The 9,059-nt window shown below is 60.2% G+C and overlaps 1 long non-coding RNA gene across 2 annotated transcripts; it reads left to right on the top strand.

Annotated features, from left to right (window-relative positions):
• Positions 1-339: 339 nt before the first annotated feature.
• LOC132025856 (uncharacterized) lies at positions 340-9,029 on the top strand. 2 transcript variants are annotated; one of them, XR_009406722.1, is made up of 3 exons: positions 340-409; positions 509-701; positions 1,499-1,671. It is a non-coding gene; the product is annotated as an uncharacterized LOC132025856 (long non-coding RNA). The 2 variants fall into 2 exon arrangements; XR_009406721.1 differs by adding an exon at positions 8,400-9,029 and having other exon boundaries at positions 348-701; positions 1,499-1,559.
• Positions 9,030-9,059: the final 30 nt, after the last annotated feature.

The raw sequence follows: 9,059 nt of genomic DNA, 5'->3' as shown, positions 1-9,059 counted from the left end.
TTTGCCCGGGGGAGGACACCCCCTCTCCCGTGGGCCAAAATCAGACTTGCTGGACCTTCTCAAAAACTGGGGTTTAGAAAGCGGGGTACGGGGGTGGGGGCGCCTGGGTGGCTCAGTGGGTTAAAGCCGCTGCCTTTAGCTCAGGTCATGATCCCAGGATCCTCCAATGGAGCCCCACATCAGGCTCTCTGCTCGGCAGGGAACCTGCTTCCTCCTCTCTCTCTGCCTGCCTCTCTGCCTACTTGTGATCTCTGTCTGTCCAATGAATAAATAAAATCTTAAAAAAAAAAATAGAAAGCAGGGTACGTTTCCAAATTTCCCCTCCAGTAGCTAGATAAGGAGCTAGATCTCCTGCCTTGTGCCACAGCCACGGTGCCTCAGAGCTCCCCCAGCCTAGGCGGTGTTAAAGGTATGGAGGCCCCCGCAGGGGAAACGGGGAAGAGCGTGAGCCCTGGAATATCTGGCCAGATTCCTGATGAAGCCATTTTGGGTTTGGTTTTCTGGGCAGACAGGACAAGCTGGCCTCCCAAGGTCCTGCTCCGGGATGGAGGCGAATGGGGCCTCTGTCCCCATTCCCATGGGGATGGAGCACTAAGCCAAGCCCGGGAAGAGCCAGAAGACTCCCCAGGGCCTCTGGGCTTGCTCTGTATATGAGGCCACCTCACTCAGGTTTCCCAAAGGACAGTAGTGGAAGCGAGCAGGTGAGATCACCCTCCGGGCAAAGTCTTTCCTGTTGGCTCTGGGGGATCTAATACTATGCCGAAAACCTAGTGGGTGCCCAGGAAAGAGTGGGTTAAGGAGGGTATGTGCGTGCCCATGCTCAGCTGAGTTTGCCCTCGTGTGCATGGGTACAGAGGGCGGGCGTTGACAAAGTGGGCAATCTGGCTCTGTGCGCGGGCTCTGCGTGCGAGGGGACCGGAGAGGCATGGGGGCCCCCCGCGGTGTGTGAGTGACTTCATTCAGGGGTTTCTTTGACCGCAAGAGCCCCTTCTACCCTCCGGAATTGGATACGGCAGGCCTCGGAGAGGCCGCCGATTGGAGCAAAATGAGTGCCTTAGGTCCCCCTTGTGCTGGGCCTGCCAGCCTCAGTCTCCCCAGGAAGGCCTCCACTGGAGCCCCCAGCACTCTCGACAGAGGCTGGTGTACAGTAGCTGTGGCCTGCAGACCCCCGAGTCCTTCCAGGGAAATTCTGGGGTGCTGCGGGGAGAGCCCCCCAAGTCCCTGGTGTGATCAGAGCGTGCAAGTGTCTCCTTCAGCTCCGAGCCTGCCTTCTCTGCCTGTGCCTGTCCCCACCCCCATCCCTGTGGGCCTGATGCGCACCCATTGTCTGTGCTGGAACAGGCCCAGGTGCGGAAAAACAAGGCCTGAATTGCGCTTTCTGGTTGCAGCTTTGGGGCAGGTTTTTATTGTTTGGGTCCAAAAATGTTGGCATTAGGCCACTCTCTGGAACCATTCAGGTCATTATGTTAAGAGCATATTTTTTTTCTTTGTTTCAAAGATCAGATTAATTCGCCTGGAAGATACACATGAAAGCTGCCTTTGGAGGAGACTGGGTTCAGGTATTATTTCTGCCTCCCGGGTGCCCCGTTGTTATAAACATTATCACACATTATTCTTTTGCTACAGAATATTTGCATTGTCTGTGGGGTAGGGACACATACAAGCAGGAATTGGCAAAAAAAAAAAAAAGTGCTGAAGCCATGAAAAAAAATCTGTCTATCTCCGTAGGGGCAGAGGGGGTTAGAGGGCGTGCGGACGAGGGGGAAGACTTTTTCCCTGGGGATGCCACGCTTCCCTTCCCAGGAGCCTAGTTTTCTCCTGTCGAAGTGCCTTCCTGGCTGCCCCCCATGCTTAGACCCAGAAGCTGAGCTGGGCGCGCGTCTCCGAGCCTTCTGGAGCCAGGGAGGGGGAGGGAGTGGAGGAACACGCTAGAGGGCCCGGCCCTCAGCAAGAGGTTTCCTTGCGGGGCAAAAGCTTGGGGGTGCCAGGGTGCTGTTTGTGTACACGGGGGTGCAGACACAAATGCCACCCCATGTCCTGGGCACTCCTGGCCACAGCCTCTGACGGCGGGGCTGCCTCCCAGATCCCCACGCCCCCCAACCCATGCTGCCCTCCGGGACCCATATCCCCACCCTGCCTCCTCCTGCCCCCGCCTCGGGCCTCAGGACCTTTGAGAGAAGAGGAAGAGTCCCCCGGGTCCCCAGGGCCTCTCATCCCTCTCCCAGAGCTGGGTGCGGTGGGGGGGGATGTCTTTGGTTCCCCCCATCGGTGATGCCACAGGTCTTAGAACCCTCAGAGGGGAGCACAGTCAGGGTCCGAAAGCTAGAAGAGGCAGGGTGGGGGGACCAGGAGAACACGGAGGAGAAGTGGGGGGTGTAGGGTCAGCCCACCCCGCCCCCACCCCCACCATCAAAGCAAACAAATAAGAAAATAAATACCCTAAAAGCCAAGGTGACCACCGGGGACTCGGGGCTGCTGTCTCTCGGAGGCCGGCCCTGTCAAGGAGGAGGCGTGAAGGTTAGAGCGGCTCCGGCGCTCCCCGCACTCCCGCGCACCCCTCTCCCTGCTGCCCTCCTGGGCCCTTCCCTCCCCCGCAGGCCAGGCCCCTCTTTCCTCGCAGGAACTCCAGGCAGCACCAGCGAGGGCGGGGGTGATGGGGAGGCGGGAGAGCCGCCAGGCAGCCCGCACGTGAGGCAAGGCAGGGTCCCCGCCGGCCCCACACGGCCTGCACACTGCCCGGAGGGCACCACCCGAGCCCCACTCGAAGCCTGCTCCTCCTCCTGCTGAAGCAGAAGCCCCTGGCCCTTCTGACTTGACCCTGGGCCTGCAGACCCTCAGCCCACGGGCATTCTGTCCTCACAGCTCCCGGCTGCTCCGGCTGCCTGGGGCTGCATGAGGGATCTGGGGGCACCGAGACCTGTTTGTCAAGAGCTAAGGGCGGCGAGTCTGTAGAGTCCTCGGGCCCTGAAGACACCGCCAGCCTTGCTCCTTGCCAGTCTCAGCTTTCTGGCCCTTCCATCCTGGGGCTGCCGTGCAGCACCCCTGCCCTGGCCTCTCTGCACAGAAGGTGAGAATACAAAGCAGCATTTTACATGTTACTGTTGGGCATGGAACCTTCTCTCAATATTTTACAGTTTCACCTTTCCGGGATTTTGCTTTCAGGCTGAATTTTGATTTAGGGGCATGACGTGGTGTGACCCAGCTTCGGACATTCTAGAGGCATATTCGCAAGTGTGCGGGCGGGTGTATGTGTGTGTGTGTGCTTGCACACGTGTGTTTGCATATGCTTGTGTGTGTGTGTGCGTGTGCGTGCGTGTGTGTGTGTTGGGGTAAGTTGATGAGTCCTTCTCCCTCAATCTCGCTCCACAACTACTCCACCTTCTTTAGACCGGGAAGACCACCAGCCTTCAGGCAGGGAAAACCATCACTAGGCAGGGCTGGGAGCGGGACGAGCCTCCCCGTCCAGCTCCATCTCCTGCCCGAGCGCGTTGCCCACCCCGCCCCATGTCTCCGGGACACGAAGGCTCCCAGTCTCAGCTCCGCCGGCCCCTCCATTCCTAAGCGGATGTCTCCATCTGAAAAGGTCCTCACACCAAAGCGGGGCCGAGCCCCGAAACTTGAAGACTGGCTAGAAAATGGGCACAAACACAGCTGGGGGCTCTGGCTCCTTCCCTCTCCATCAGAAAGGCCTGGGGTCCCCGCAGCAGCAATGCCTCTCCCTGCTGAGCCCTGCCTCGCAAACCCCCCCAACACCCCGTGCCGTGCAGGGGTGGGGGGCATGGTGACAAGGACCGCGCCCCGGGAGGGAGGCACGGAGCCTGTTTGGTGACTAGTAGCCTCAGCTTTTCCCAGAAACCTGGCCTCCGAGGACCAGAAATAGTCTGTGGCCTCCAGCCCCCACTGGCCTCCAGGAGTCCCCGCCTGTCTCCCAGAACCACCCCCCAGAGTGTGGGTGGGGACAGGAATTGTGCCTTCTCTCCGTATGCCCTGGCCCTTCCCGAAAAGCAAGAAATAAGAACCAGCACCCAGTGGGGCTGGCGAAAGCTGCAGGGGGGCTCCTGCCCCTTCTGGGACCTGAGCATCTGAGCCCGACATCCCACTGGGCTTTCCGCATCCCCGAACCCGCTCCCCCCTGCCAGCCCATGGGGAAAGCAGGGAAGGAGGGTTAGAGCGATCTAAATTCTGTAACACGCTTTTGGGTTTCCTCCTAATTCTGGTCCCCACCTGTTTGGGACTGTGGCTCCCTCCCTGCCCCCAGCCCCAGGACCCAGCTCCTTCGACCTTGTCCTCCCCCAAGAGCTGAAGTCCCCGGGGCAGAGAGGACGAAAGAAAGCCGCGAAAGGAACCAGGTCAGGAGTCCAGACCCCGGACCGTCTTTCTCCTCCGTCCATCCCACAGTCTCCCTTCCTGCGCACCCCCCGCTGGTCGGAGCATTAAGACGTTGGCCGTCTGGTGGCGAGTGGGAGGGGCCGGTTAACAGGATCAGGAGCGCCGTGACCCTAGAGCCTCCCAATCCCATTGACAAACTTGGTGAGCCGCAGCCCGCCGGCCGGCGGGGAAGGAGGGGACCCGGAGGCGCTCTGGTAGCGAGGCAGGGCTGCTGCCTCAGCTCACCGCCCTGGGCGCGCCGGAGGCAGGAGCGGGGACCCCCCTCTGCCAACGACTCCTCCACACCCACGCCCCACCCCCGTGGGTCGCCCCCTCCGTCTTTCATCCGCCGTGCCTTTCTGCGATTTTTGTGCCCGCCTCTCCTCCATTCGCTGGTGGGCAAAGCAGGGTGCCCTGGGCTGATGCCAGGGGATCACATCCCACCCAGCCCGGCGGTCCGAGGGAGCAAGAGCCCTCCGGAATGGCCACTCACCCGGCTTCTGCGAGGAGGAGAGCGGGCTCGCTGGCCCCAGCCGCTGCACTGCCTCCCTCTGGCTCCTGCCTCCTCGGGCTGGGGGTGGGGGACGCAGCCCCGGTGACGGTGACGTAGCATCTGTCTGTCCATTCAGGAATTCTCTTCGCCCCCCTCCCTCCCGCGCTCGCTCTGGCTGCTCTCCCTGGAGGCTGCAAAGAGGGGTGCTGCCCCTGTCTGGAGACACCACGACCACCAAAATGACAGCCCGCTCCGTGAAAGCCCCCTCCCTTCCCTCTCCGAGGCCTGTGTGGGAAGGGGTCTTTGTCATCTCCTCTGTCCCCCACCTCCTCCTACTGCCTTCTCCGACCTGAGGCAGGAAGAAGGGGCTCAAGAAAGCCATTGTTCCTCAGGCCACCCAAATCCCCCAAGGAAGCCCGAGAAAGGGAGAAAGAGTGTGACAGACAGGCACAGTCCCCAGGCTCCTGCCTGGTCCAGCTGACCTTTGAACTTGAGAGCGTGGCTAGACGACCCGTCCAGGGTGGGGAGCGGAGTGGAGAAGGAGCGCCAGAACCAGGACACTTTGCCCTTTCGGGGTTGTCCCCGGCCCCCGGCCCGAGCCTCCCCCAGCCCCAGGCCCTGTCAGCTCCCGGGGAAATCACACATCCACATCCAAGTTGTGAAGGAGAGAGGGACACTTGGGAGACACTGTGTGCCCACCGTGGGGGCGGAAGGGCAGCGCTGGGAAGTCCAGACGGGAGACAGGAGGGGAGGGACCGCGGATTCAAAGTGGGAGATAAATTATCTTGTTCTCAGAGGAGGGAGAGCTCTTTGGGGGCTGGTTTCCAGGGCTGGGATCCTGATATTCGCTGGTCGCTGGGGCCCAGGATGGCACAATGGCCGGTCCCCTCCGTCACCCCCACCCCACCCCGCCCTCCCCTCCCTCCCACTCTTCCTGGCCGGCCTGGGAACTCTGTCTGAGCTCGACGTGACAGACAGCAGGCCTGCATGCTAATGAACTTTGTCTCAAGTTCATTGTCAAAGCCCCCCCTTCCCCAAGGCCCCTCCCCTCCTCTCTCATACACAAATCTCCCTCCAACTTTTGTCCCACAGACCTGGAGGCCACTTGAGTCCCTGCCGGCTCCCTCTTTCCCCCTCCCCCATGGCTTTCAGTGTCCCTCTTCCCATTACCTCCCTCCGCTGGGGCGGGGGCTCTCTCCCTCCCAGGCGCCTTCCCAGCCACCTTCCGGGCCGGCGTCCCTCAGCTTTGAAAGGGGGACTCTGAGGGCTTAGGTCAGGGTCCGCAGGCCTGGCTCTTCCTTCCGCACCGGAGTAGGGAGACCGGGGGAGGGGGGACGGCCAGACTGCGCCCCACTCCGGCCTCAGCCCCCTCCCCTCATTGCTCCCATTATGATCATTTTGCTCTCCCCTTGATTAATCTGCTTCACTAGCTCAGAAATAAAGATCCTTTGAGACTAATTTTGGGCGCCCCCCCCCCCAGGCCTGGGCTCCCTCTAGCTTCTTTCTCACCGGCTGGAAGACATTGAGCTCCTTGTCTGGGGGCTGGGGGGTGCCGGTGGGATGGAGGGGGTCTCTCCAGCTCTGGGACGTGTCCAGCAATCCAAACCTGTCCTCCCTTTGTTCCTGCAAATCTCTTCACACTGTCCCCACTCTCCCGAGTCTGCCTTTCTCCCAGTAACCAGGGCCTGGGGAGGAAGGGGAGGAGGACCCTGAATTCACCCCACCCCTCAACTCCAGGGAAAGCGGGGGAGAAAAAAAAACCTAATCCCCCCCTCATTAGCCAGAAAGGAAGCAAAAGAGGATAATTATAATTAAAGCAGACAGCTGTGGATGCAGGCCCCTCCCCCTCTGCCACCAATCCCCCAAACATCTGCACGGGCGGGGCGGGCTTGGGCTCCGGAGCCCCCCCCCAACACGTCCTGAGATGGGGAGCAGGTGAGGAGGGAGCAGAGTGCGGGGGGGGTGGCTTTGGGGAAAGGGACCCCTCGCCCTCCGCTGGCAAGCTTCTCAGCAGCCCTGCACCAGCCGGGGGGCTCTCCCTGCGGCTTACCTGCACCCCAAGGACAGGCCTGTAGGAGGTGAGGGCATTCAGGAAGTACAGATTCAAGGATTTGGGGGAAATCTCTGATCCTCCGAAAAACAGTAGTAATTTATTCATGAACAGATCAATACGAAAAAAATCACATATAACCCAGAATATTTTCTCCTTCAGGCCCGTCTTTCGTCCCCCCCCCCCCCCAGCTGTCTCCGAGCACAGGAGGGTAGCGGAGATCGGCCTCGGAGGGGCCTGTGGTAACAAAGAGAGGTTCCTGGATTTAGGGGACACGTAAATGCACACAGACGCACTTATAATTTGGCTTGGTGCTGCTAGGCCTCACTCTGCTATCCGTGTATTTATAGAACTTGATCATAGACCAGAACAGCAGGGTAATTATAGCATTATTAGCATATATGCAAATCAAGTAACCTATATACGCTGAATGGAAGCAAATTATTATTTATTTCTCTCCCTCTCTCCTTCGCTGGGATCCGCTCCGGCTCCTCAGAGCGGCACACCAGCAATTATCTGACACCGGCAGAGGGGCCCGCAGCCCTGGAGGAGGGGCCCAGGGTGTGGGACACTTTCCCTCGTGTTATTCTGGGAAGAGCAGGGAGGGGCTCCGGAGAAGTCGGTGAATTCCCCAGGGGGGGTTGGGGTGAGCTTGGAGAGAAGGAGACCCCAGGACAAGGAGTGACAGAGACAGGGAGACAGACACCCCCCCCCCCCAGTTCCCAGGAGTTGAGGACCAGAGCAGCTGGGGGCAAAGCCCCCCCCACCAGAGGGGCGCAAGGAATCCAGACTGGGGGAGAACACGGGCGGTGGGGGGGCCTGCTTCTCTGGAAGGAGGGGGCCGCACGCGCTCTGTGGGGTGCAGTCCACAGTGGACACGGGCGGCTGCTGTCCCTGCCCCCACACGCCCTTTTCAAGCCCCCCCTGCCCTGACTGAGCCACCTAGTAAATAGGTCCCTGTGTCGTTCTACCCGCAGGATGGTCGGGCACAGAGGTAGACTCCAGCCCCTCCCCCTCCCCCAGGGTGTCTAGTCGCTGTCCTCACCGTTGGGCTCTCCACCTAGATGTCCCCACGTGCCTCCCCTGCCTGGCCGGGTGGGACTCCAAGGGCCCTTGGCCATGGGTTTCGGAGCCTCACGACACCCTTCCCTCCACTCCACTCGGAAGAGGAGAGGCCTCCACCTCCTGTCTGAGGGGCCCCACAGGCCTTGCTGTGCCCCCAGACTTGTCTGGCGGCCCGCCCAAGAAAGCAAGCCGTGGCCCACCTGAGGCAAACTTTAAAGTAGGCAATACTGGGGGGCAGGGCGGGGGAGGGTTACCGAAACTGAGCCTGAGGGCCTAGACTGCTCTTGAGGGGTGTGACGTCGAAGGGGAAAGCTCCTCGAGAGAAACAGACAGAAAAGACCCCCAGAGAGACCGTAGCCAAAGGACTGAAAGAAAAAAAAAACTTTATTTTTCTTTCTTCTTCTTCTTCTTTTTTATTTTTAGATTTTATTTATTTATTTGTAAGAGCCAGAGTGAGCACAAGCCGGGGGAGTGGCAGGCAGAGGCAGAGAGAGAAGCAGTTTCCTGCGGAGCAGGGAGCCCCCGCGGGACTTGATCCTGGGACCTCGAACTCTTGACCCAATTCAAAGGCAGAGGCTTAACTGCCTGAGCCACCCAGGCACCCCAGAAAACAAACCTTCAAGGCCAGACTTGGATTTTTGCACAAACGTGAAAAGGTACTATCACAGAAATACAGAAACCAGCAAGATGGACGGACTTGATCACCCACGAGCTTGACCTCCGCAGAACGAATTCGTCCTTCTACCGGCTCCTGGGTCAGCTGCGTGTCTTTGTGGCCCAGCAATACAGAGGTAGAGACCCAGACCTACAAGAAAGGCACCAGGAACCCAGTCAAGGACAGGGCAGACCTCCAAAGCGACAGCCAGCCCGCCCCGTGGGCTCGGGGTGGGGGCAAGCCTGCACTTCCCTGTCCCACCCTAGAGACCTGGGACGTGGCCCTTCCTCCAGCCTGCTTCTCGTCCAGGCTCAGTCCAGAAATGGGCAGTCCAGAAATGGGCTCAGTCCAGAAATGGGCAGACACATCTGCAGCTTGGTCAGGCGCAGCCCAACGGATCCCCCCCCCCCCCCCCCCCCCCCCCCCCC

The sequence above is a fragment of the Mustela nigripes genome, chromosome 10 (assembly GCF_022355385.1).
Source record: "Mustela nigripes isolate SB6536 chromosome 10, MUSNIG.SB6536, whole genome shotgun sequence".
NCBI classification, from domain to species: Eukaryota; Metazoa; Chordata; class Mammalia; order Carnivora; family Mustelidae; genus Mustela; species Mustela nigripes.
This window is presented reverse-complemented; position numbering and strand designations above follow the sequence as displayed.